The sequence below is a fragment of the Ursus arctos genome, unplaced genomic scaffold (assembly GCF_023065955.2).
Source record: "Ursus arctos isolate Adak ecotype North America unplaced genomic scaffold, UrsArc2.0 scaffold_14, whole genome shotgun sequence".
NCBI classification, from domain to species: Eukaryota; Metazoa; Chordata; class Mammalia; order Carnivora; family Ursidae; genus Ursus; species Ursus arctos.
The window spans coordinates 32,770,671-32,795,316 of record NW_026622808.1 but is presented as its reverse complement, the minus strand read 5'-3'; the positions used below and the strand labels follow the sequence as shown (position 1 = coordinate 32,795,316).

At 48.6% G+C, this 24,646-nt stretch overlaps 1 protein-coding gene and 1 non-coding gene across 5 annotated transcripts in view; one reads left to right on the top strand and one right to left on the bottom strand.

Moving 5' to 3' along the window:
* Positions 1 to 18,189, bottom strand: part of DAG1 (dystroglycan 1) — a 67,275-nt gene extending 49,086 nt beyond the window's left edge. Inside the window, exons 1-2 of one of the 4 annotated variants that reach the window (XM_057311698.1) lie at positions 18,004 to 18,189; positions 11,356 to 11,412 (exon numbers count right to left, since the gene is read on the bottom strand). The gene's annotated coding sequence lies outside the window, so the exon portion shown is untranslated. Of the gene's footprint in view, positions 1 to 11,355; positions 11,413 to 17,830; positions 17,951 to 18,003 lie in introns of those variants that run through there. The other 3 variants (XM_026500844.4, XM_026500848.4, XM_057311699.1) reach the window with 3 other exon arrangements.
* Positions 11,631 to 11,704, top strand: TRNAK-UUU (transfer RNA lysine (anticodon UUU)). The gene has a single exon. It is a non-coding gene; the product is annotated as a tRNA-Lys (tRNA).
* Positions 18,190 to 24,646: the final 6,457 nt, after the last annotated feature.

Here is a 24,646-nt window from a genome sequence, read left to right as displayed (position 1 = left end):
GGAAAGACTGGATTCTGGCCATTGTCTATGCTCTACCCATTTCTCCATTTCCTTACCACTGGGGCTGTGCTCTACAAGGAGAAAAAAATCCTCTGAAACAGCTTTCAAACACAGAGAAAATTTGTAAAACACAATAGTCATGGGACAGAGTGTGAGGCAACCGTTTAAATCATCAAGACCAACACCTCCATTTTACAGATCAGTAAAATGAGGCCCACAGTCCCTGCGATGGTGAGCAATGAAACAGGATGAGACTCCCGCTCCTGAGCCTCAAACCTTTTCCCATCAAACACCAGATAAACAAAGGGAGAAAGGAAGAGAGGAAAGCTGAAGAGAGGTGACAAGAGGGACAGACAGGGAAAGGCAGAGGCACTGGGAGTTGGGGGAAGGGAGGGCCTGAGAGGTGGATGGTGCTGTGAGCCCACCCAGGTGAATTAGGCCAGAGGAAACATCCAGGCTCTTCCTCTTGCAACACCTGTCACACCGGTACTGGAGAGACGGGTTGGACGAGGACTGCAGAGCCACTGAGAGGCTAGGCTGGGCTGGGCCTGAGCTCTTCTCAGGGAAGTGGTGCCCTGGGTACCAGTTATGAGCAGTGTGGAACCAGAGGAAAGCAGCCCTCCAGAGGAAAGACGCAAACCACCCCAGCTCTGCCACAGGGTCCGAACCTGACACTGATCAAGGCTTTGGATCTAGCTGCCAATTCACAGGAAATAGGAAGAAGAGCACGCTGACTTGCACCCTAAGACAGCATCAGCTAAATCTGGACTGTGGGAAGATTCCCACAGGGGGTCTGAGGGTCCAGGGTCTTGAGCAGATAATTGCAAGGAAAAGGGATAGAGGGGGTATCTGTAGATTAAAGAGTCTTAAAAGATATATGAAGTTTTAAAAATGGACAAAATTAAACTACAGTGCCTAGGGATACACATTTGGGAAATAAAACCAAAAAGAAATAGAAGGAAATGGATACAAAGGTAGGTTGGGGGCCTTTGGAAGGAAGGAGAGAGGGGGGCTGTAGCAGGGATGGGACCCACCAAGGGGCCTCTGGTAGGGCCAGCAAAGCTTTATTTCTTGACCTCATAACTCACTAAGCTATACTTTTTTTTTTGGGGGGGGGGTCTTGTTTTCTCTATTTTTGTTTTATTTTATACTAGTGAAGTTTAAAAACAGTTTAAAAATATATTTTTAGGGGTGCCTGGGTGGCGCAGTTGTTAAGCGTCTGCCTTCGGCTCAGGGCATGATCCCAGCATTCTGGGATGGAGCCCCACATCAGGCTCCTCCGCTAGGAGCCTGCTTCTTCCTCTCCCACTCCCCCTGCTTGTGTTCCCTCTCTCACTGGCTGTCTCTCTCTGTCAAATAAGTAAATAAAATCTTTAAAAAAAAAAAAAAATATATATATATATATATATATATATTTTAGAATATATACAAAGACCCAATTATTGGGTTGCACACCTGAAACTAATATGGTTACATGACAATTTTTTCTCTATTAAAAAAAAGGATTGATTTTTTTTCCTATATATACATATTTTTTTTCTTTTTTTCCTTTTTTGGGGGCGCCTGGCTGGCTCAGTTGATAGGATATGCAACTCTTGATCTCAGGGTGGTGAATTCAAGCCCCATGTTGGGTGTGGAGCCTACTTTAAAATAAATAAATAAATATATTGTTTCAATAAGATAAAGTGATATTGCAACAGAGTCAATGCAGAAGCAAACCCAGAATTCAGCTGTCTCCTACAAGCCAGATATTAAGTATTTTGCAAAAATGCAAAAAAAGAAAATAATAATAACAAGATGAAGTAAACATAAACCTAAACCAGGGGCGCCTGGGGGGTGCAGGTGTTAAGTGTCTGCCTTCGGCTCAGGGTGTGATCCTGGTGCTCTAGGATCAAGCCCCACATCAGGCTCCTCCGCTAGGAGCCTGCTTCTTCCTCTCCCACTCCCCCTGCTTGTGTTCCCTCTCTCGCTGGCCATCTCTCTCTGTCAAATAAATAAATCTTAAAAAAAAAAAACAAACCCAAACCAACCCTGGAAGAGCTTGAAGACCACGCAAAGCAGCGCACGCAGAAAGAGAACCCAGCCAGGAGGGCGAACACAGAGGGTAGTGCCACAGGCAACTAGGTGGGGACCTCTAAATCTGGGGTTTGGCATTAGGAACCCCCCAGTCTACTCCCCTGGGCCCACACTCTCCAACAGCGGTTAGGCACTAAGCTGATATTGCAGTCACCTGTGTGGCTCCTTGAGCCATCGCTCAACTGGTTCCCAGCGATAGAGTAAAGGTGGCTGTTTATTTTTTTTTAAAGATTTTATTTATTTATTCATTTGTCAGAGAGAAAGAGAGAGCACACAAGCAGGGGGAACAGCAGCCAGAAGGAGACAAAGGCTCCCCACTGAGCAGGGAGCCCAATGCAGGACTCAATCCCAGGGTCCTGGGATCATGACCTGACTGAAGGCAGCCACTCAACTGACCGAGCCACCAGGTGTCCCAAGTGTGCTGTTTATTTTTAAGTGGGTGACCAAAACATGTCCCCTCCAGGCATTATTCCTTCCACTGCTGATTTTCCTGACCCCCACAGCCTGAAGGGTTTTAACTTGCTTCCCTGGTAAAGCATACCAGCACTGCCTTTCAGATTCCACAATTCCTCAGCTCTGGCCTAGTCCAACCTCACTGCCTCAGTTTCTGTTCAGAAGCTACCTCTATTTATACCACCATGAACCCATCATGTCAGGGCTGGCCAAAGTCTCTGCACCCACCTCGCATCCCTACTGCTAGCCAACTTGACTCCACAATGGTCTCTAGTCCCCACCCCTCCCTGTCCCCTGTGCCTTCTACCTCCTCCAGCTGACCTGGGGATTAGCAGAACAAACCTAACAAAGTTCCTCCTCTCACTGTTATCTTCTCCCTCCCCTCCCCTTTCTCTAATTCCCCTCCCATCTCTTACTGCAGCTTCCTCAATTATCCCCCAAATCCCCCCACACATCCTTATCCAAATCACCAAACCAAGAGGGCTCCGTAGTTCACTTTAACCAGTCTCTGAAACACCATTTTGCAGGCCCCACCAGGGTCACCTAAGGCACAGCATCAGGGCCAGAAACTGGCCCAACGGGTCAGACACATCTGTGTGTGCCCAAATGTCAGCCTGGCTTTGAAATAATCGAGAACTGTAGCATTGTCTAATCGCTGTGTTGTATGCCTGAAACAAATGTACCACTATGTGTCAACCATACTTCAGTAAAAATATCATCACCATCATCGCCATCATCACCATCATCACCATCATCTAGAACTGCCTCCCAGGCTCTCCAAGATCCTCTCCCTGATCCCTCACATCAGCCTCTGAGACAGGCCTAGCATCCCACTCCCCCTTATGATGAATCAGAAGCACACTGACCGCCTGTGGTCACTTCCCCAGGGTGGGATCCTCAGCCTCTCCAAAACACACTTTCTTCTGAAAAATACCAATGGAGAGGAAATAATCTTTACTTCTCTTCCCTCTTTTGCCTGGTGCAGACGGGGCCCATACCTGTCTCACCCATCACCAGATCCAACCCTGGAGCCTCGCACAGTGCCCAGGGCAGGACAGGGACTAAAAAAACACCTGCTGAATAAAGGAACAAATCACTGAAACCCAGCACCAACAGGGCCTGCCCGTGCGTGCCAGCAGACAGTCCTCTCCACAGCCCAAAGGCTAGCCTGTCTTGTAAGACTGCTTAATAGTCAGTATTTAATCTTATACACTCCTAGATCCAATTCCTTTTGTCTTTAACTTTTTCCAATTATAAGCCTAGATTCATTAGGTATGCTAATGCACGTAAAGCACAGTAAGGAGCTGACACAAAATAAACGCGTCAAAATATACATACAGGGGGCGCCTGGGGGGCTCAGATGGTTAAGCGTCTGCCTTCGGCTCAGGTCGTGATCCCAGGGTCCTCGGATCAAGCCCCGCTTCAGGCTACCTGCTCAATGGGGAGTCTGCTTCTCCCTCTGCCTTTCCCCTGGCTTGTGCTCTCTCTCGCTCACTCTCTCTCTCAAATAAATAAATAAAGTCTAATAAAATAAAATAAAATATACATACAAAATACAAATAACCCAGTCGCCCATCATCTCATATGAGTGTAGTGTTTCTGTGCTTTAGACAACCTACGGGAACAGACTAGCTAAGGAATGTGGGCATCGCTCTGTATACCACTGGGTGTCCTGGTTGCTCCACCTCAGACCCAAATCTGAAATAAAACTCCCAAGGTCAATAATCCCCCCACAATAACGAGAAATGGACTTGCTTCCACACTGGGGTTTCTCCTGTTCTACTGAGAATCAGCTCCTATACAGTGGCCTCCTCTGGACCGCACTGGTTCTGCACTGTCTGGGACGACTCCCAGGCTGGGAGCAGCCCTGTGGGCTCTGCTTCCCCTCTGGCCTCTTAGAGGATTTAGAGCGAGCATTTACAGCTTGATTTTCAACTCCCCTCTGGTGATATCAGATCATTTTCTTATCTGATAACAACCAACAGCTCTACCCTCATCTGCCTCTAACACAAAGGTCAGAAACCAAATGCCTCCACTATCCGGAAATCACCTGGAGACTTCCCCACTGGAAACCCAGAGGCAGCTCCCACCCAACACAGAAATCATAAAACACAGTACCTGTATCACCTAGAGGCTGGAACCCAATTTTTGCCTTTAGGACAATTAATCCTGCTTAGAAGTTGGGCATCACTGCCCGTACTCTCATCACACTCCAAAGATTTGTGCTCAGTTTGTCCCTCAAGGAGTCAAGGAAGCCCAAACAGTTCCGATCTCCAGGGAGGATGCTGGCTTTACAGAGTAAGGTTCAGACATTCCATACTAAGTTCCTCCTATTAACCACAAAAAAAAAAAAAAAAAAAAGTACAATTCCTGTTCTAAGGAATTCCAACCCTAGAGCTCTACTGAATTACATGCTCCAGGTACAGAATCCGCTGCTGCAAACACCCACTTGCTCCAGGTCTCTTAGAGCTCATGCTGGCAAAGTCAAAGTTTTATAAGTTACCCAGTCAGGAGGTCATACGGTCATGCGGGGGAAAAAATAAATACAGGTGTAGTCCTTTGAAAACCAAGGGCTTTCTCTCTAAGGCATGCCCTGCTGTTGATAACTAGAAAAGATACCAACATTATACAGAAAAAGAAAACAGCATTTCCGGTCACTCGACTCACATGGCGACCTTGCTAGTCTACACTCCTTCTACTTCACTGGTGAGATTCAAGAAAAAACTGAGCACAATCTCCAAAGAAACACCTTAAAAATCTAAACAATGTTGGGGCGCCTGGCTGGCTCAGCTGATAGAGCACGCGACTCTTGATCCAGGGTCGTGAGTCTGAGCCCCACACTGAGCTCAGAGATTACTTAAAATAAGAAAATCTAAACAATGGTGGTTAGTTAACGGAGAGACCTTGGTCCTCAAACTATTTCAGTCCTCTACTCATCTTGACAGGGGCCAATGCCTCCAAGGACAATGCCCCCAACCCCAACAAGACACCACAGCATTCAAAGCTCCACAGGTAAGTGAGCAGTCAAGGCAGAGCTGCTTTCTGGGAGGCACCAGTGCCCTTGTGTCTGGGTTTGTTTCTATCAAACACCTGCTACTTATAAAATCACCTATCACGGCACTTGGGTGGCTCAGTCAAACATCGGACAGCTCAGGTCATGATGTTAGAGTCCTAGGATGGAGCCCTGAAACGCAGCTCCACACTCAGCGGGGAGTCTGCTTCTCCCTCTGCCTCTGCGCCTCCCCCCTGCTCGTATTCACCCAGGCTCCCGCTCTGTCTCTCTCTCAAATCTTTTTTTTTCCCAAATAAATAAGACCTTAAAAATCACCTATTACATATGTAATTGTAAAAGACAAAAAAAAATATCCCCGAGCCCCTATTTCAACCTAAGAAACACAGCCAGCCTTTATTAAGTATTAGATTCGTAGTTTACATTAGAAAGGAAATGACAAATTAACAAGCGGCAATTAGAGTGGTGTAGAGCACATGACCAGCCAACCTTTAGCTTTTTTTTTTTTTTAAGTTTTATTTATTTAAGTAATCTCTACACCCACCATGGGGCTCGAACCCAAAATCAAGAGTCAGATGCTCTACTGACTAAGCCAGCCAGGCGCCTTCTCAACAGTCCATGGGAAGGATATTCTATCCCAATTTTACTGAGGCAGAGAGGTCAAAGATCTTACTTAAGGCCACATTAGGATACAAGGGTCCCAGGGGACTCAGTACATCTGGTAGGCTCCTTCCTCAGGCCCACATTTCTACTGCTGAGGACACTCAGTGTTTTCATTGTCCAACCTCAGTTTTGGTGCCAAAACTCCTGCTGATCTTCCCAAAATGCAATGACCTTCAGTGAGGAGACCTCACATCTTGGGAAGTCTGACCCAAAATACTATGTATGACCAGGCACTATCTGAAAGAAGTTCTCCTTTATTTTTTTTTTAATTAATTAATTAATTAATTAATTTTAAAGATTTTATTTATTTATTTGACAGAGAGAGACAGCCAGCGAGAGAGGGAACACAAGCAGGGGGAGTGGGAGAGGAAGAAGCAGGCTCCCAGCGGAGCAGGGAGCCTGATGTGGGGCTCCATCCCAGGACCCTGGGATCACGCCCTGAGCCGAAGGCAGACGCTTAACGACTGAGCCACCCAGGCGCCCCAGAAATTCTCCTTTAGAACTCAATACCACCTTACAACAACTGCTGGCATTTGCAGTGGGGCCTCAGCATGGCAAATATGTTTTATTCCTTTATTTGATAAAAACAAAATGCAAGTCCCAATTCTAAAACAGAGAAAAAGAAATGTATCACTCTGCTCAGGCAAGAGGATAAAATAAGCTAGATTTTCCCCCCTCTAATAAAAGGAAAAAAAAAAAAAGGTAGGAGGAAGGCAAACATCCAGGGTAGTGCTAGTGCCAGCTGTTCCTTTCATAAGACACTTCCACAGAAGACAAAGAAATCATACATACTGAAGCATCATGGAAAGAATGGAATTTTTTTATTCAGATAATCAACAACAATTTACAAGACCATTCCGAAGTCTCCCTAATCTGGGTTTTAGAGGAAGAAATTTCTCAGCAGCCATCCACGCAATCACATAGACTTCATGGAGAAACCCCCTTGGCAAACTTCAAGGGGACTTGATCAGGCCTTTTCCATCTTCTTGCCCCACCAGCTCACTCACCTACTCCTCACAGACTCTACCTACTAAAGCCAACAGCTGACCACACATCTGGCTCCCTGTCGGCAGCTAACACCCCTCGAAAAGAAGCAGCTCTGTCCGTCCACTCACCAAAACTCTAAGGACCTCATACTTCTTTTTTCCAGGGACACACTGGCCTGGGGTCAAGAGAACTGCCTGATGGGTCAGAAAGGCAGCTTGATATCAGCGGAGCACCTATATCCAGACAAACCTGTTTTTTAAAAAGCTGAGTCCCTCTGGCTTCCCCTATCTGGAGAATCGTATTCTGGCATTTCATCTTCAACGAGTTCTACAGCTGATTAAAGCTAAAACAAATATTTTCCAGCTTCAATGAGATATAATTGAAGGCCAAAATAATTTTTAAAAATTTATAAAAATACTTTCATTCACAAATAGATTAATCCTATGCTTCCCAGAGGATTCCAAACATAAGAAAGGCCTGGAGGGAGTGCCCAGCCTCCTGTGACCAGGCACTAAGCCACCCTTGGGAGCAGCAGGCCTGCTTCTCCAAATATGGCCTCAAAACTGCTGCAAGCGTGAGCTCAGGCCTGCAAAGGGGTCCTCAAGAATGTTTATCAAGACGCGACAAAAGAGGGCAGACCTAGAGGCAAACAAAGCACAAGGACCATCCCTCAGAACAGTCCTGAAAGGCAGGGAAGCATGGAAGGAAGGGACTGTTTGCTGGGCCCTCAACACCCAGTAACCACAGCAGACAGGGCAGAGGCCACAGCAGACCTGACACTGCCGTGGAGGGCGGTGCCTGCAGGCACAGCCCACAATAGGCCCCATTCTCCCTGGAAGCTCATGGCAGAAGGGGAGAGGGGAGGCCAGGACATTCCTTCACCCCCTCACACAGAGAGAAAGGGCACAGGGAGCCCAGGGCGCCAGAGGCCTGCAGAAGAAGAAAGCATGAGCAGCCATTTTCCTTTCCAGCTTTCAGAATCAAAAAGAAACCCTTCCTAAAAGCAACCAGAAGAGAGACCTGAAGTGCCATCTGATTAACGTGGCCTTAGATGGTAAATTAGATGGCTTATACAAGAGCCCCCTCTCTAGTCAGCAGTGCCCAGCCAGAAGGGAATACAACTCAGAGCTCTGAGGGGACAAGGGACCCCACAGGCCCTGTCAGCTCAGGGCTGGCACTGCAAGCAGAAGAATCAACTTTTACTGCTAAGGATTTCTTCCCGGCACCAAGGAATCCAGTACCTTTTTTAAAGTACTTGAAAACTGGAAAAATCACATCTTCAGACTGGCAAACACAGTATTTTAAGTCTATACTGTTGACCCTTCTGACAAAATATTGTGATCCTTTCCAGGTAAGCAGAAGCAACAGCTGGTAGCACAAACCCAGAAGAGAGAGTGAGACAGGAATCCTACTGTTATCTATTTGTGACTTTAATGAATTCTATTTTTAGATCTTTAATAAAGAGCTTCTCTTCCAGTCTCCTCCCACCAAATTTCTCTACTCGGGCAATTCAATCTTCCCAATACTGCTCAGTCTAAAAATATATATGACACTTCTTCAGGCATGCTTAACATAACAGGTAGAATAAAGTTCTCTAGACTTCCTCATTTTCCATAAGACACAGAATCCACCTCTGCTCAAGGGCTACTCAGCAGACTGGTCTCCGTTATTAAAAAATCCAGTAAGCAAGACTCCCTGAGGTCAGGGCAGATCTGATGCAAAGACAACCTACCAGCCCAAACAAGAGTATACACAGGATTTTTACAGTGACGAGAGATGCATGTTTTATGCAGGCATTCCATAGTAAAACAAAGGCCCAGAAAATGGATGATGTCTCAGGTTCTGATTAATAGTCAAATTAAAAGGAAATGCTATTTGGAATTCCATTATTGACTGTATAATTTTTCTTGGCAAAAATTGGCTAGACAATCAACCCAGTCCTGGAGAACAACTGAGCTAATTAAGAGAGGCATTTATGTCAACCAAGGCAAAACCGGTTCATTCTGCTATAGACAGCCTTGGGAATCTTAAGTAAACCTGTATCAACCCCCAGAATGCTTGGGGAGAAATGTTCCCAGCACACAGAGAGGTAAAACAGAAACGACCGTATCATTTGCAAAAACAAACATCTTCCAAGTCCACTAATCTGTTTCAATACATAGATACCAACTATTAGGAATCTGGGGGCACCTTGCTGGCTCAGTCGGTAGAGCATACGACTCTTGATCTCAGGTCGTGAGTTCAAGCCCCATGCTGGGTGTAGAGCTTATAAAAAATAATTATAAATTAAATAAAATAAAAAAGAAAGAACTTGGTAAGAAGATTATAGATTGCCATCCTCCATATACAAAAATTCAACGCCCATAGAAAAGAAAAGCAAATGCCAAACAGGGGACCAAGCTGGGCACCGGCCATTATCTCCCTGAATATGACACATCCTTCCAAGTGTCTCACTTGTCCTTGAGCTCCCCTCAACTGACACCCTCCCCTACACTTAGGGTATTCAAGGGCTGTGAACACCTCAGAAGAATGAATCTGTGGCTACACATACCCTCAATGGCAGAGAACACTGAGGCTGGGCCTCTGCATGGCTATAACGACTGCACATCCATGCAAGTCACAGAAAAGGGACCAGGGAAAACGTTCATAATGGAAGGAAGGGACTGTTTGCTGGGCCCTCAACATCCCATAACACTCATAAAATAAAGACCAATACAAACATGCCTCACTTGACATTACAGGTGTGCTCCTGCAAAACTGTAAGTCACATCACACTCTTTTCAAAAGCTTTATATTTAATATGGTGATAAGAGAGATTATAAAAAACCCTAATGCCCAAAGATGTTAATAGCAACATTACCTATTATAACCAAAGTAAGAAACAACCATCTAAGAACTAGGGACAGGTTAACCATTAGAAATGCTGTATTTCTGGGGCGCCTGGGTGGCACAGCGGTTAAGCGTCTGCCTTCGGCTCAGGGCGTGATCCCGGCGTTATGGGATCGAGCCCCACATCAGGCTCCTCCGCTATGAGCCTGCTTCTTCCTCTCCCACTCCCCCTGCTTGTGTTCCCTCTCTCGCTGGCTGTCTCTATCTCTGTCAAATAAATAAATAAAATCTTTTAAAAAAAAAAAGAAAGAAATGCTGTATTTCTAGAACTCAGCTCATGCTATAATGCTAGCAGAAAAGCAGGATAAAAATGAAATCTATGCTGTAACCTAAACTCAGTAAAAGTGCTGCCCAAGGTCTACTGGAGGACAGCCAGGTCTCAGGGGATAATGGCTGTTCCTAGGGAGAACTGGGGATTGAAGGGATGGGTGGAAAAAAGCTTTCCCCTGTATAATCCTTTTGAACTTTCTGAGTTTGTACCATGTGTCGGTATTTCCTATTTAAATAAAGACTAGGGGCACCTGGCTGGCTCAGTCAGAAGAACATGATGGGATTCTTGATCCTGGGGTTGTGAGTTCAAGCTCCACATGGGGTGTAGAGATTACTTAAATAAAACTTTAAAAAAAGACTAAAATTAGGAGACAAAGGATTTTTCCTTTCTTTTCTACTTTTTACTTTCCAAATTTCTTAAAGATTTTATTTATTTATTTATTTATTTATTTATTTATTTATTTCAGAGGGAGAGAGAGAGAGAGGGAGAGAGCAAGGGGAGGAGCAGAGAGGGAGGGAGAGAGACAAGCAAACTCAGTGCCACACACGGAGCCTCACAGGGGGCTTGATCTCAAGACACTGAGATCATGATCTAAGCCGAAACCAAGAGTTTAACCAACTGAACAACTCGGGAGCCCCCGATTTTTTTCTTTTCTTTTCTTTTTTTTTTTTTTAAGATTTTATTTATTTATTTGACAGAGAGAGAGACAGCAAGAGACAGAACACAAGCAGGGGGAGTGGGAGGAGAAGCAGGCTTCCCGCCGAGCAGGGAGCCCCATGATGAGGGGCTTGATCCCAGGACCCTGGGATCATGACCTGAGCCAAAGGCAGACGCTTAACGACTGAGCCACCCAGGCACCCCGAAATTTCTTATTTTAAATATATGCATTACCTGATGCAGCTTTTTCCCACAACAGTGTTTTAAAATTCCATAATCATTTTGCCAAGTATGAAAGTATCCATCATCTTTCTTTTGCAGAAATCTCTCTGAAATTTTCAAACCTTACCTTGCCTTCTAGTGCTAGGCTGCTTTAAAAGCCTTATCTTCCTGAAGAGCAGAGGCCCTGCAGGAAAAGAAGGATTCAAAATTGGTGAATGCCCACAACCAAAATAGAATTACACCAAAGGAAGTGGGGAATGCCACTCAGTCTCCTGTCCACCCCACCAATCAGTCACCCTTCTTCATCAAAGGGTGACAAAGAAAACTAAATGTTTTCTGTAGAATTAATCTGGGACCAAAAATTATAAATAATTTCAAAGATAAAAAATAATTCCTATAGGGGCACCTGCTGGCTCAGTCAGTAGAGCATGAGACTTTTGATCTCAGGGTCATGAGTTCAAGCCCCATGTTGGGCACAGAGATTACTTAATAAAAAATAATAAAAATTAAAAAAAAAAATCTGGGGTAGCTGGGTGGCTCAACAGGTTAAGCGTCTGCCTTTAGCTCAGGTCATGATCTCAGGGTCCTGGGATCCAGCCTTGCGTCAGGCTCCCTGCTCAGTGGGGACCCTGTTTCCCCCTCTCCTGCTCCCCCTGCTTATGCTCACTTTCTCAGTCTCTGTCAAACAAATAAAATCTTTTAAAATATAAATAAATAAATAAAATTTTAAAATTTCCAATATCTAAAACTTAGTGATATTTTAACCTCAATGCTATTAAATGCACCCCATGATGTGTAGGACAAAGACATTCAGTCATAAAAGTGATTTTTTTATATTCAGCTGATTGTTCCCACTAGAAGCCTGCTTTTAAAATATGTTTAAAAAAATTTAAAGATAAATAAAATATAAATATAAATTGGGGGCCTGGCTGACTCAGTCAGTAGAGCATGTGGCTCTTGATCTCAGGGCTATAATTTCACGCCCCACACTGGCTATTGAGATCGCTTAAGTAAATAAATTTAAATTTTTTTTTAATTTAAAATTTTTTTAAAAATAAAAGCATAAATTAAGTTAGCATACTGCTAAAGTTTCATTCAGATTTACTTCACTCCAACAGAGAACTCAGAACAGTTTCACCAACGTAGACACCTTCAGTTTATGATACTGTCCCACTGCGTCCCATCTATCTTCCCACGCTGGACCCTGAGCAAAGCTAAGAAAATGCTTAGCTATCAAACCCAAGAAATAGGAAAATAGGAAATCCTATTCATTAAAGCTAAATTAAGCCCTCTGGCTGGTGTAATTTTGTAAACTACTCTAAAATCCTATTTACAGAAATTGCTATCTGAGCAGTATTACTGACTAATGATCAGAGTGAAATAGGACGGTCAAAAGGCAAAGCAGGTTCCGTGACTCACAGGAAGACCGCTTTCAATTAGTACCCAAAGGCATGGACTCAGAAAGACCCACTGGGAAATGACCAGATTAATCACCTGTATATTCAAAACCACTATCACCTTACTCCAGTGTCAACACAGGAAAAGCTGAAAAAGATGGGGGTAAGAACCAACAGCAGAGTAACACCAGCAAAGGCACAGAAACGCTCTTTAATGGGGAGGAAGAAAAAAACTTCCTCCAGAAAAGGATGGAGAAATCCTTGACCAACACACAGGTCACACTGAAGAACACACTACCTGAATTTATTCTCACTTTGAGCTCCCTTGAGGTTCAATACTCTCTAATCCCCATTTGGACCCCTTCAATGTTCAAACCAGCATTTCTTACTTCTCTGATACTCTGGAAGCCTCCAGCCTCCAAGCAGTCACACTCCTCAGTGGCTCCAATCTAAACAACACACCCAGAAAACCTGGATGTTGAATCAAACTTCTCATCACTGACTTCCTGTATAGGCTAGGGGAAAAGAAACAAAACAAAACACCTCACAAGGCACGGCACCTGGGTGGCTCAGTCCTTTGAGCATCCAACTTTTGGTTTCTGCTCAGGTCATGATCTCAGGTCTTGAGATTCTCTCCCCCTTCCTCCTCCCTCTGCCCCACCCCCTCTTCTGTGCACACACAATCGCACTAGCTCTCTCTCTCAAATAAATAAATAAATCTTTGGAGGGGGGGACCCTCACAAGGCCTCTTATTCTTGCCCATCCACTAAATGGATCTATCACTACTTTCCATTCTACTAGGCTAGGTGCACATCTCTTATCAAGAAGGCTATGACCAAAATAAAAACACAAAAAGGCAAGCAAGGTAAAGGGGGTCCAACTTCACACTATCATAGGCCACCTCTAGTTTACTCTGCACAGGTCAAGTCTGCAAACCAATGACATTCTTTCAATGAAGCCACTCGAAAGCCACACCATCCTTACTATCATTCTGAGTCTCCCAAACTGCAGACATTTTATATATACATATATATGTACTCTGTGTGTGTGTGTGTGTGTGTGTGTGTGTGTGTGTATGTGTGTGTATATATATCCAGCCTGGAGCCCAACGTGGGGCTTGAACTCACAACCCTGAGGTCAAGACCTAAGCTGAGATTGAGAGTCAGACACTTAACCAAGTGAGCCACCCAGGCACCACCAATTTTTTTTAATTCATATTTTTTATTAAGTAGGGGCCCAACACAGGGCTGGAATTCATTTTTAAACAGCAGACACTTTAAAACACACTACTCCCCTACCCACCAAGTGGGTCAACAAATCATGGTTTCTCCTCCCTGAGTACACCCCTTCCTTGCCATTTCTTTCAACCACCCTTTCTACCTCCTTTATACCTCTACCTTCTACCTCCTTCAAATGCACCCCTGCAACAGACTCAAAACTGGGGCACAAGCACTATCCCACTCAGAACTTCCAGGGACAGCCCACTGGCTCAGCTCAGTCTTTCAGGTCAGCCTTTTGCCCCACTTTTCCCCAAGGGACACTTCCTTTGGCTCTACTCCTTGGTCCTCGGGCATGGCCTGGTCTTTCACTCCTCCACCTTTTTCAGCTCACCCAAGGACAGCCACTCATCTTGCCTGCCTGCCACACACTCAGCCTTCCCCATCTTGCAGTTCAGGCACACCCCTGCTTATTCCGAGTCTCTCAAGTCCTAACCAGTGTTTGGCTGATGCTGCCTTACCTTCCACTGTCACCTCCTGTCCCTTCTATTCGATGGGAGATCCCTGACGATACCAGCACCAGTCAGGTCCCTAATGTCTGCTGAACTGCCTCATCTTGAACCTTCTTTCTCTCTCCTCACTCCCCCGCTGACCTATCTCCTTACTGGACCACAGCAGTAACCAATCTGCCTCCAGTCCAGTCTCCACACTCACAATGGGGGCTTTTTTTTTTTTTTTAATGTTTTTAAATAAACTCTATGCCCAGCATGGGGATCAAACACACGACCTCAAGAGCAAGAGTCCCATCTTCCACTGACTGAGCCAGGCTGGCACCCCAGGGTCACTTCTTAAAACCACCACAGCTGCGCTCAAAGACCTTAAAACCATCACCATAGCTGTGTTCCAAGACCTTAAAACCACCACAGCTGTGCTCCAAGTTCCTGCATAACCCCCCAAACTCCACCATGGAGCATTCTGGTTCCAACCCAACCTTCTAAAACATATAGAAGAGGTGCCCAGTCTTCTCTCTCCCACCCCTTGCCTCTGCTCACTTATTTTCCTTCAACGGAGATGTGACTTTCCGGCCATCAACTCCTTCGCCAATCAAAGCACTAAACTTTCTCGAGGGTCCTGCTCAATTGAACTCCCACCCTAAAGCCTGTCCTCCCCAGCCTGGGACCTAGGCTCCTTGGCTTACTTCAGCATGGTGCCCAGAGCACCAGTAGAGGCCCCAAGAAGGCTCAGACAAACCATAGTTTCTGAGAATGGTCCCTCACAGCATGTTCCTGGAATTCTGCGTGGAGTCCCTGATCACTTCTCCCATATTGCCCTGGCATTGTGCCCACCACCCAACATCTGGGCTTGGTCTTCACCTGAGAAGCTCCCAACCAAGGCTATCATCATCGGCCTGATGCAACAGAAACACAGGTGGACATAGCCAAATGTTCAATCTGGATTCAAATCCTGACTCTGCCATATGACAGTTGTGTGACCTTGGGAACATTCCCTCATCTAGGACTCTGCTTCTTCAGTCAATATAAAGGATTCTCATAGCCATTAGCAATGGTGCACATAGAACAGAAACAGAAGGCCCTTGACTGTGGCTGATGTATTCTATCACATCACTGACCTAGAAAGCAGGAAAGGCTGGAACAACTGTGAGGTAAAGGATTGAACATACTCATCTGCGTCAAGAATGAACATACCTCTTTAAAAAAAAAAAAAAAAAAGGGAATGAACACTCCTCTACTCTGGGATCAATACAACAGCCCTGCCCAACAGGAAATGCAATGCCTCAAGTTCAAGAGATAAGATTTTTAACAATCAAATGCCAGCCTCTTCTTTCCTAAACAATCTCAGTCTAAATGGCTCCAGGGACCCCCTCTTACTCCACCATTCTCAGTGTTTAACAGTGTTTAACAGTGTTTAACCAGCAAACTTGCAGAAGATATAGTTAAATCCTTGGTCATGCTTACTCTTCTGACCCACACATTCCTGAATACAGGCTTCTCCCTGCAACCCCCACCCCAACCCCAGCTTGGCATTCCCTCTGCTCAACCTTTTCAGCCTCTCAGAGGGCTCCTCCTCCCTCCTCTACTGGCTGACCTCACAGCAGAGGTCCTGAACCTCTCCCCTCCCTAACACTACCTAAGTGGCCACCAGCAAGATCTTTCTAAACACAGGTCTGGACCATGCCACTCCACTAATTTAAAAGCCTTCTCAGGCTTCTGCACCCTGAGGATAAACTCTGAACTCCCAAGCACAATGAGAAAGGCCTTAAGATTCCACTCGCCAAGCTGGAGGACGCACAGGTGCTATTTTAGGACCTCATGTACATGTGGTTCCCTGTGTCCAGACCTTGCTGTCCCCCAGCTAATTCCTGCTGGCCCTGCAAGCCTCAGGTTAGGAATTCCCTCTCCTCAGGCTCCCAGAGAGCCATGTGAGCACACTTAGTGGGCAGATACTATCAATCATAGGTTCCTGAATCCCCACTGTCCCTGAAACTGAGTTCCTTAAGGGCAGAACCATCCTCTTTTACCCGGGTCCCCTGAACCTACCACAAAATTAGGCAAGTAGTGAAGCCATATATTAAATGAATGAATGTATTTTGTCAAATCAACTTTTCCAAAACAGTAAAGACTTGCTCTCTCTCTCTTTCAACCAAGGCTCATATCAACAAGAGCTTTCATGTTCCAACCAGGTGTTTGCTGCCTATATGGTACTGCTTACTCTTCCTTTCATACAGTAGCCCACAGGCTTTGAACAGGCTCACACTCTGCATCCTACTCTTCCTCAAATCTGACTTCTCCAAGAAATGGCTCCTCGGCCTCCTTTAAACATGCAGGCCACGAGCTCTTCTTCCTCCGCTCCACAGCAAACACAGTTCCATTCAACTTCTCCACACTCCAACTAGAGATGTGTACGCCTCCAAGGTTGAATCTTTTTTAAAACAGGGACATTCCGAAATTATCATGTCTCTGAACACTAAGCATAGAACAACCTGATAAAGTTACAATAGCCCATCTACTCCAGACTCCAAAACACCTGGTAGCACATCCAACTCTTTATCTGGGCTTATGTCCTATAAACACCACCCTCCCTACGCGGAGTCTGGGTTCCATGCCAGGAATCGCTTCTCCTCGCTTATTTAGGGAAATAGCAGGCCGGCTCTTAAGTTAGAACTTTAAGCTATAAACGTGCTGTCCCAGGCTCTAGCTTCCACCAAGGCAAAAACTTCATGATCATCATTAAAACTAATTCTGAAGTAAGTCAGTTTACAAATCTAAGAGCTTCACATGTCATAGAGATTAAAATACGCATTTTTAATTAGCACTTGAGTTTGTATGAAATTAACTTGGAATTCTTGGCAGGATTCTAAGCCGAGACAGCATTTTCTCTGGAGACACTTTACAAATACACCCGCTGGTGAATCTGGATTTCCAAACACCAAGTAAAAAGGTGAAAAGGCATGAAGATTTCAAAGAAGCTCGAGTGTGTGTCTGTGTATTGGGGGGGGGGGGGTTTGACCCCAAGGCTCTGAGCAGCTCAGGTCCCAGCGGCTGCGGCGCCCTTCCCCGCCTCCTGCGGGGGGTCAGTGCCCCATCCTCGGGCTTCCGCCCAACTGGGCCGCGCGACGACCCTCTTTGCAAGCCAAGGGAGCGGCTGGAAGGCCGCACACGCCTGTGGCCAACGCGCAGGCCCCGCGTTCCCCGGAGCGCGGGCCGGGCTGAGGCCTGGCCCATCGCCGCGGCGCGGAGCCCGGGCCCGGCCGCGGAACGCCCTGAGCCTTCGCCTGAGGGGCCGAGAGGAGGGGGGCGGCTCTCCCCGGGCCGCGCCGCTGCCTCACCCGCAAGGACGTCCGCAACCGTGTCCCCACCCCGGGCCAAACCACGAGCAGCAGCAGGTGTTCCTCGAGAGGCTCGGCCGGCCACGGGGATGGGGGCCTGGGCTGCTAGGCTCGGCGGCAGGGGACGGGCGGCGCACTCACCGAGCGCCGGCGGGCGGGCCGCGGCAGGTGCTTGCTCCTCCCGGCCGCAAGACGCCGCGCCGCCGCCGCCGCCGCTCCCCGGGGACTCGGCGCCAAGCTGCCGTCGCCGCCGCTGCCGCCGCCGAGCCCGAGGAGCGCGAGCGCCGCACCGCAGCCTCCGCGCGAGCACGTACCGGGCGGTGAGAGGGCGCCGAGCGCGAGGGCGGGGCGCGCGGCCGGAGCCTAGCAACCGCCTGACACGCGAGTGCCGCAGCCAATCCCGCCGCCAGCTCCGCGCGGCACCGACCAGCAGTCCGCGCGACGCCCGCTTCTGCCTGCGTCCACCGCCCCGCAGCGCGCCGCACCCGCGCGCAGGCCCCGCCTCCATCCGCGCCGCTTTGCTCATTGGTCCGCCACGCCCCCACCAGAGAAGACACGCCCCCCCTGGAGGCCCCGCCCCGCGGCCGGCAGGGTCCGTCCCCGGGACACGCCCCGGCCCGTCCCGGTTGCCCCCAGCCCTCTGGTCTGGTAGTGGGGGAGGGGCGCCCCGCCCAATCTCAGGCCTTCCGGCCTCTAAGACTCGTCCGACCGACCCAGGGTGGTCGGGCTGGAGAACTGGTCCTGCCACAAATGACCACCTATCGTTTGACCCTCCTGATTTCTCTCAAACACAATATCAAGAGGTATTTCTAAGCCATGAAAACAATCAGGAAGCGTCCTCTAAATCGCTAAGGATGACTACCCTGTTGCTTGACCCTTACACGGATGGGGAAACTGAGGCGAGGGCCCGAAGGGCGGGAAGCTGGCCTCTCTCCAAAGGCCTATCCCCTAGCAGTCGAGGGCGTCCGGAAAGCGCCTCGGGCCTGACCCTGTCCCCTCCCCCTGCCCCCGAACTCCGGAATCCGATGCCTCCTCTGGCGCCAGAAATAGCTCTGACCCGCTGGCGCTGGTCACTCACTACTTGTGGCCCGCATTCTTTCAGGGGGTGGGGGAGTAAGGAGAGGAGGTACTGCTGAGGTCCTTCTCGCTTCAAGGGGAGGGTCCTAAAGGTGCTCTCGCTTCCCCCAGGGCTTACCTATGGCCTCCAACCCCAAATGCCCCAGAGATCTGAAAAATTACAGGGTGGGTCTGGGGATGGCACCCATGGTGGGCTCTGCTCCCTTTCGCTCCCAAATCCTGCTCAGAACGTGTCCATTCCCTCCTGGGCCTGTGTCCAGGTTGGAATTCCAAGCCCGCACTTTTGTCAGAGAGCACATTCTGAACACAGAACTGGCTGCTGCCTGCCTGGCAGTCCTCCCTGAATCCAGACAGGTGTGAGTCTCCCCTGCCTTCTCCCCTCCTTAAGGAGTGTTTGGAAGAAATAAATTTCAGAGAGCTGAAAGGAAAGTCATCTCCCAAACGCGCATACCTGTTTGTGATTCCTTTTTCTTTTTCTTAGATTTTTTTTAAGATTTTTTTTTTTTGACAGGGAGAGAGAAAAAGCACAAGCAGAAAGGAGTGGGAGAGGGAGAAGCAGACTCCCCACTGAGCAGAGAACCTGATGTGAGGCTGGATCCTGGCACACCCCAATCATGACGGGAGCCAAAAGCAGACACTTAACTGAGCCATTCAGGCGCCCCTAGATTTTATTTCTTTTTAAGTACTCTTTCCATCCAACATGGGGCTCGAACTCACAACCACGGATCAAGAGGCTCATGCTCTACCAGCTGTGCCAGCCAGACGCCCCTTGATTTTTTATGCTTAAATACATAGGCTCCAAACCTCATTCCCACAGACTAGAAAAGGAACTAAAAACCAGGGGAAAGGCCCCAAACCATCCTTTAGATGTTAAAACTAAAAAATTAATGGCCTCTCAAATCCAAATTTAAAATTCTGCTGCTTTGAAAAGACTAAGAATGTGAAAAATTACTTGGGTTTCTAAATAAAATATATTCTCTCATTCACTCCTTCAGTTTACTAAGTCTCCACACACACCCCACCCCCAACCCAACATACACCAGGCACTGGTTTGCAGCCCTAGGTTCTGCTGGTATTTTAGTGCCTAACTGTATAGTTATATATATGTTTTCCCAAAACAAAAGACATCAGTGGGCACTGGCCTCCTAAGGTACCTCCCTCCTACCATCCTCGCAGAAGCTGCTAGCCACTCTCGTCCTCACTGACCATCCATGGATGCCGGAGTAACTCCCCTTCTTCCTTTTTGGGACAGGTCTTCCTAGATGAAGCAACAGGCCTCATTCTGGCCTCCAGAGTCCCAGTGCCCCAGGCCTGAGCAGCCCCCAGATTTCTGACCAAGGAAGGGGCCTTAACTAGTTGGTGCCAGAAGGTGGGCTAGTCCTGGAAGGAGGCATCAACAACCAGAGCGTGCCTGAAGCCCTTACAGCCAAATCCTTTCCAGTCCTTGCCTCTCTAGGTTGGAGTTCAGTTGGAGGCACTGAGGCCCCCAGGCTGGCCCTAATGCTCTCCCCCTTCCCTAGCCCTTCACTCCTGGCAGATCTCACATGTCTTCCTCCCCCCAAGCCAGAATGGCTCTAACCTCTGGGCGTCATTGCTGGCTTTCTTCATTTTTGTCTGGAGTTGGAGTTCTCCCACCCCCCTATTCCAGGCACTGGAAGGCAGAAGGCCTGGCTGGCCAGAGTTGACCAGCCTTTTGGGGCCTAACTAGCCCCAGCTGGAGCCGAATCAGCTCCCACGGAGCCCATAGGAAAGTAAGTAAAGAGGGAGGTGGACAGCCGTCTTCATGGGCCCCTAGGTTAAGTGGGGGCTATAAAGGAAAGGCCTGTTATTCTCTGTAGTCCTGAGGGTCAAAGCCTTTCCCCTCCCAGGGAACTGAATAACCCATCGTAGTCTTCAGCACAAGGTCCCCAGTGACTCACCTTGGGGGCTATTCTAGAATCCCAGGAGGGCCTAGACCACCTGGGATGGTGCTCACAACCAGTTGGAGGGCAGAGCCAAAAGTGAGGCGCAGAGAACACCCCAGAGGAGCTGCCCACGGGGCCCATGTGGTATGGGCTGGGGGAGGATTGATCAGAAGCTGAGAACAGGGCTCTCCAGGCCTGACAGCCCTCAACTCTCCTGGCCCTTCAGCCTCCAGTGTGTCCTCCTCTTAGACCCCAAGCCAGAGGCTCCAGAAAAATAATCTGATTAAGGTTCGTCTCCTGCACTGGAACATGAGCCCTTGAGGCCGGAGACCAATCTGCTCAGCGCCATATTACAACCATCACCTAACTACCTACACATAGTAGAGGCTCCATTTCTGTTTGAGAAGGAAAGAATGAGATGTTGCCTGCCTCACTTCCTGGTTGGTAGTCACCACCAAGGGTCCAAGCCCTGGGCAAAGCCCAAGGCAAATGCCGCAGTGTTTACCTGGGGGCCAATATGATTTAAGCTAAAGCCTTGGTTCTAGCTCAGATAAAATCCAGCAGACACCGACATGGACCAAACTTTGCTCTGGTCCTAGGATTCCAGGACTTTTTACTCTGGCATGTTCCCAAGGAATTGAAGGCTAAGGGCAAGTGCCCAGCTTCAGACTCTTCCAGAGGAAGGGAGGCTCCTGCTGCTGCTGCTCCCCCAGGCCCAATTAAGAGGGGCAAGGGGCAGTGCTAGCTGAGGATGGAGGCTCCTGACCCAAATGCCCAAGCAGGGCCAGCCAAGTCAGGGCAAGGGAGGGGTCCCTTTTGTCTGGATTTAACAGAAGGCAGATTGTCTGGCAGCTCTGGCAGAAAGAAAGGGCTGATAAGTTCATCCGGGAGAAACTGCCAGTAGGCGTGTTTGCGGGTCACCACCAGCCTTCCCAGAAGCCAGTTCCTTCTCTTGCAGGGCCCTCCACTCCAGCACTTCTAGTAGGGCCCTTTCTCTGTGTCTGGCACAGGGCCTTCCTCCAGTCAGCCAGGTGGCAGCTTCCACACCTGTCCAGCCAGGAGTATACAGTCCTGTGGGGACATAAACCCCACAGCAAGAATAAGTGTTGATTGCATGCTTGAAGATCACGTCTTCCCTCTGGGTGGACACAAATGTCTCAGCCACATTCCACTCCCTGCTGGCTCTGAGATAAGACAGTCCTCCAAGGCTGACTTGGGCGACTGTTCCTAAAACACTGGGCTTGTGGCCTTGAACACTGGACTAAACAGCAGATTCTGTCTGGTCTTAGCCAGGCAGCAAGTGGAAGCAAGCAAACTGAAGGTCCTATTTGTTCATTCTCTTCAGTCACTGACCAGCTAGCCCCCAAACCCAGTAGTGGGCGAAGCTCCCCATACCGTTCTGGTTCAGCCAGATGGACAGTCCCTCTGTGCTCTCAGTCATGCGTCTAGGTCTGGCTCAAGGCTCTGCCACTGCCTCATGCAGGACAGAAACACCTCTTCCTCTCAGAGCGGGCCTAAGACCTGGGCCTGTTTGTCTCATCAGCCTGGGCTCGCCTTGGTGGCCCTTTAGTCAAGAGACATTAATGGGCTTCCCAACAATCACTGATTCTCATTCTGTTATCATGGCTGTTGGGTATGCCCTTGGAACACTGGAATGTGTTGGACCCGAGTAGACAGGCTTTGTTCTAGGCTCAGTGCTGACAGAGACAGACAGGGCCTCTAGGAACCCCACCTGTGGTCTGGGAATCCCCAACATTTCTGGGAGCCAATTTGAGGGAAACTAATAAAAGGATAAAGAGTGAATGTTGGCTCCTCAACCAAGCTTTGTGTTGGGTCCATATGAAGAATAAGTCCCCACTGGGACCTAGAGCTGAGTTCACTGTGTGATATTTCATAAGTTGTTTGCCTTCTCTGAGCCCCTTGGTCATCCCATCATCAAGTGACCCCGTGTTGTGGGTTTCCGAACTGCCTGCTCACTGAGAGTGACAGAAGACTGCTTTATGTGGCTGAGTCAGGACCAGGATGAAACATCATCATGTGTCGTCAATGCACAGATATTTACTGAGTCTATTATATGCTGGGAACACAGCAAGGGATGAAAGGAACAAACACTGCTGTTGTGGAGCCCAAATTCAAGTGTAACAAGGTAGAGACTGAATGAGTAAGTCAATCAGGGGCTGGGATTACCCGGCAGTAAGTCAGTCTCTTTAATCAGGGGATGGGAGGGCAGGCCAGGGGCTGGTCTGTGGTCCAGTTCATCTGGGAAGTATGTCCTGCAGAAGGTGAAGGAGGGAGCCCTAGGGTTTCCTAGGGAAGGAATAGCACAAGCCTAGGGAATGACCATGGTAAAACAGGGGAAGAAGTGGACAGGCAGGTCTGAGGAATCTCGGAGGTAGCCATGGACCGAACAGTGAATGGAACAGTGAACAAAGGACAAAGAACAACTGGTGGGAGGGGAGGCGCCAAAGCTGGATTTAACCGGGCTGGGGTTTGCCAGGAGTATAGGGTCCCAAGAGCAGGGGCATGGAAGCTGAAGGGTGGGAGCAAGAAGGAGGGGAGCGGGGATGGTGCCCTCAGGCCTCCTGGAAGGAATGTGGTGGGGTGAGGAACTAGAGGGCAGCAGCTTGGCCCCAGCCCCAGAGCCGCTCCTGCCTCTGGTAGGTGGGGAAAGAGAGGTGGGAGAGCAGGCAGGGGTAGGGGCAGAGATGGGGTCTTGCGGGGGAGGGGCATCAGGCACCAGAGAAGTCAAGCCAGAACAAGCATTTAGAGACAACATTTCTCACTTTCCCTGCCTCCACCTTCGCCTGGAATGCAGAGAGGTGGCACCCCTCCTCCCAGCTCCAGAGGAGGAAGGAGAAGGGGAAGAAACATCCATTCCCTTGGGCTTGGGCAGCTCCGAGTGGGTGCTACGGGTCAGGGCTTTAGGAGAGACCCTGCAGAGCCCACCCGGAGCACAGAGCACCTAGCACCAACTCCTGGTTGGAGGGAGGTCCATGCGTTGGGCCAAGGTGGAGGTGGGAGAGAGTGGAGGGCGGGTTAGGAAGTGTGGAGTAGGGGAAGGGTCCTGCTCCAAGACAGGGTCAACTCCCTGAGGAGGCTGCTGCCAGACACAGGTGCAAAGAAGGCAGGTAGGGTGGCAGGTAGGGTGTCATCTGGCAGGTAAGGGAGGCCTTGATCAGCTGACCCATCTCCCTCAAGCTTACTGCTGAAGGCTGATGACCTTCAAACGTCCCTCTCTGCAGTTGCCATTTACCCAAGCTGGACTGAAGTCCTGGCTGGGGTCACCCGTGAATGAGGAAAAGAGGGTCTATTTCCATCAGTAGGCTGAACCTGACAAGGGACCCCAGAGACCAGGAAGGCCTGGAGTGGGAAGCATTGGAAGTTGGGTTCAGTATGGGCCCTTGAGGTAGAGATACCCCGGCTTGAAGCTAGAGCTCTGAACCTCTGGGTGTGGGCATGGCTGGCGGCAAGCATGGTGATGGCTGCGGAGGCATTGACAAGTCCTATACAAAAAGACCCATTCATGATGGGTGGAGAGTTTTTCCAGAAAAGGTGAAAAGAAAACATTTCTTTCTTTTTCTTTCTTTCTTTTTTTTTTTTTTTTTTTTAAGAAACCTTTCCTCTCTGCCTCCCCCAGCCCATCCCCATGCCCCCAGGCACATCAGTGGTGTAATACAAAGGCGGGAGGGGGTGTGGAGGGAAGGCTGCTCCTGAAAGGGATATCCTGGACCTCAGAGCCAGGGCCCAGCAGCTGCTCTTCCATGTTGGAGGGGCCCCAGGAAAGAAGGCTGACCTCAGTTGACCCCTACCCTCCTTCTGCCTGAAACTTCCTTGTACCCTGCTGCCTGGGACCCTTGGTGATTGGTTCAACATCAGTGGCCCTAGTGTTGAGGTAAGCAGAACACTGGGCCTTTTTACAGGCCTCTTTGCTGCACCCACAAACACTGGGACCAATCTCACCCTCAGCGAGTCTCCT